The sequence below is a fragment of the Peromyscus eremicus genome, chromosome 4, assembly GCF_949786415.1.
Source record: "Peromyscus eremicus chromosome 4, PerEre_H2_v1, whole genome shotgun sequence".
In the NCBI taxonomy this organism is placed as follows: domain Eukaryota; kingdom Metazoa; phylum Chordata; class Mammalia; order Rodentia; family Cricetidae; genus Peromyscus; species Peromyscus eremicus.
In genome coordinates this window covers 111,432,605-111,436,306 of record NC_081419.1, presented here as the reverse complement: position 1 = coordinate 111,436,306, position 3,702 = coordinate 111,432,605, and positions in this window count along the sequence as shown.

Below are 3,702 nucleotides of genomic sequence, written 5' to 3'. Positions count from 1 at the left end.
CTTAGTTTGATGGTATAACTTAGTGGAAGTGAGGGGGATCATATGGCAGTTGACCCCCAACTGTGAAGTTCCTATTCTCAAGTCAGTTATGGTGCTGGAGATAGACTAAGCTGGAAGGGAGGGGGTCCTACTTCTTTTAAACACAAGGATGTTGTAATGTCTCAAAAGAGAAAAGCACACTTCCCCTATTTTTCTTCCTGTCCAGAGAGTGAGGTTGGCAGTACAACAAAGAGAGGGTGGCAGTGCCAGCATGGCCATGACTTTCCACTGTTAGAAAATGTTGCAGCCAGCATTAGTCACAAGTAATTATGTATTGTCACAAGCCCATCACCTCAACAGCATTCTGACTCACTGATGGTTAGTTGTATCAATGACAACATATTTGAAATGACTCCTTTGTAATAATACATATGAATACTTATATATACATTTTTTTTCCTAAAATAAATGTATAAATTTCTTAAGCTGCAATCATAATTCCAAAGGGGATCATATTTTTTCTGGATAAAGTATCACAAGTAACAAGGAAGCTAAGTGAGGTGGTGATCTGGACTCCCAGCACTTGGGAGACAAGAGGCAGGAAGATCTCAAGTTTCAAGCTAGCTTGGGCTACACAAGAGCCTATCTCAAAGAAAAAATATAACAAAAGTAACAATTTTCCCCATGATCCCTTTGTGACTGCCATGATACTTTACCCCTTTCTTAATAGGTTAGATAGTGGAGGGCTATAAAGAGAACCAAAAAATTGCTATAAAGCACTCAAAGTTAAGGTCAGGAAGCCCTATGTCTATAGACAAGGCTTACTCCCACACATGCCCATTGCACATCATGCAGTCACAGAGCATAGAAATTAATTAATTCCAAGATGCCACGTTATAACTTCCAAGAACACAGCTGACAGACAGACACTGTTTTACGGCAGTAGTTCCTCCTGTATACACTATATTAAAAGTAAATTGCATTTCCCAGGCTCCCCTGCAATAAGAATAGTCATGTACCTAAGTGTCTGTCAATGTAGCGTAAGGAGAGGTACAATGTGCCAATGGTGGCATGGACATAAGAACCCTCCAAGGAATTGTCCAGATTCTCTTTTTTCTCTGGCAATATCTAAATATGAATCCAGCCAAGCATTAAGAGGAAAGAAAGTCACCTGTGTTCCTAGAAGACCTCCCCTGGGTTGTGAACAAACACATTGTACCCTGTATCTATGAAAAAATAGAGCTACTGTGTTAAGCTTCAGAGACTAAGAGTACCAGTGCTGCTTGACACAGCAGACTGGTGTCACTGCCACCTCCCTTCTCTCAGCCCCACAACAAATATGTTCAAGAACAGAAAAGGTCTAAACCAAGATATTTCAAGTGTCAGCATACACAGTTCAACCTTTTAAAACAAGCCAACTGACATATCTCATTTTAGACCAGCTGGGCAAAATTATAAGGCAATAAATAAGTGCCAAAGCTATTCTTTTTAATACATTGTTTTATTTATTGTTTGTGTGTGTGAGAGAGAGATGGAGACAGAGATACAGAGAGACAGAGAGAAAAAGAGAGAGGGGAGAGAGAGAGAGAGAGAGAGAGAGAGAGAGAGAGAGAGAGAGAGAGAGAGAGAGTATAGTATGTGTGCATGTGCCATAGTGCACATGTGGAAGTCAGAGGACAACCTATAACAGTCCATCATCTCCTTCCACAGTGTGGGTCACAGAACTGAACTCAGAGCTTTAGGCTTGGTGGCAAGTACCTTTACTCCCTGAGCTATCTCTCCCACCTTCAATATTACCAATATGCCTCAAACCATAAGTAAATGCTACTACTCCTTAAATTACAAAGATATGATACTATCCATAGGATTATCTTAATTATTCCTTTAAGACTGCAGGCCCCCCTACAGGAAGCCCAGTTTCAGTGATCTTGCATTAAAATTGCATAAAATAGAATTCCCAGGATCACGGCTGAGGATAGGAACTGACCAGGTCTAATTTATGGACCTGAAAAACTCAATGCCATCATTAAAAAATGAGGGTGGAGACATGGTAGATCATATCATAGTGATAATTATCCCAGTAGAAATCATCAGTGGATGATGGAATGAGTGGTAAATGGTTATAGAGATACAGCCTATCAGAAGAAAGCATCATTAAGCAAAGTATGGCAATAATCTACAGACAAAATTCTAATAACTTCTACAATCAATGGTGAACATTTGAAGAAAACCAATGCAACTCCGTAGTCTAAAAGTGTCTCCTCTAAAATATCAGTCAATTAAAAAGGAAAAGGTATTAATTTAACCAAGAAGGAACCCAGTAGACATTTAAGCAAGTGAGCAAGGTTAACATGATAATACGTACTGAAAAAACACAAGGTGACTTCTGTGACTTTGTGAGGTTATGCCAAAAGTGCATAGCCACAATCTAATCAGGAGAGTGGAGCAGATAGCCTTCAATTGAAAGAAAGTCCAAAACCATATGCTAGTGCTCACTAATACTGTTAAGTCATGGTGCACAGGGAAAAACTAGGAGAAGAATAACTGTAGATTGGAAGAGATTAAGATTTCACTGCAAATAAAAGCTGTGTGGGATCACTGATTTTCTATTGAAATAAAAAAATCATTAGAAAGAAAGCAATGAAATTCTAGTACACTCAGTTAAAAGAATTTCACTAATGTTAATTTCCTAATTTTGACAATTTCACAGTTTCTGTAAGCTATTGTCCCACAAGGTTTCTGGTTAGAGGGCACACAAGAGGTTAGTATAATTTTTTGCAACTTTTCTGAAGGTCTAAAGGTATTTCCAATAATCTTTAACAACAGGTAAACTTGTAATCCCAGCACTTGGAAGGCCTTGGCAGGATCTTTGGTTTGAGGCCAGCCTGGGGATGTAATGCAACTCTGTCCCTAAAACAATCACCACCAGAACAAAAGCCAAAGACATCGTACTCACATAGTTTCAAGTATCTCCCTACAAGTCACTCATCCACAAATGGAAAATCAGCACCTGCAGAGTGAAGAATCATGATCACTAACACCTTAATCATGATCAAAAGTACAATCACCATTGACAGGGAAAATATAAATCAATCTATGGTAAGGAAGTCAAGACAAACACAGATTGGATGGCATTCTTCATAACTTTTTATATTCTCCAAAAATGTCAAGGTATTCTGGAGACAAGGAAGATGAAGGAAAGTTCTAGACTAGAAGAGATAGGCAGAACATGGCAAGTACATGCATTCAATCTTACTGGACACAATCTGAGCCAAAGTTCTTCATTATAAGGAAAATAAGTAAGGTGAATTTGGAATATAATCTGCAGGTTACATAACAGAACGTCATTACTCTGAACACTGATTTTAATGGTTCTGCTAGAGTTATAGAACATAAAGTCCTTTGGCCTTGTGAAATAACTAGGAGTGCTGGGTTTTAGTGGCGCACGCCTTTAATCCCAGCACTTGGGAGGCAGAGGCAGCTGGATCTCTGTGAGCTCAAGGCCAGCCTGGGCTACAGAGTAAGTTCTAGGACAGGCTCCAAAGCTACACAGAGAAGCCCTATCTCGAAAAAACCAAAAAAAAAAAAAAAAAAGAAAAAAGAAAAAAGAAAAAAGAAAAAAAGAAATGACTAGGAGTAAAAGAGGCATTATGTGCAAATAAGTCAGGAAATTATCTATGTCTACACACAACCACACACATGTGTATGTACTTTAAAAGGATG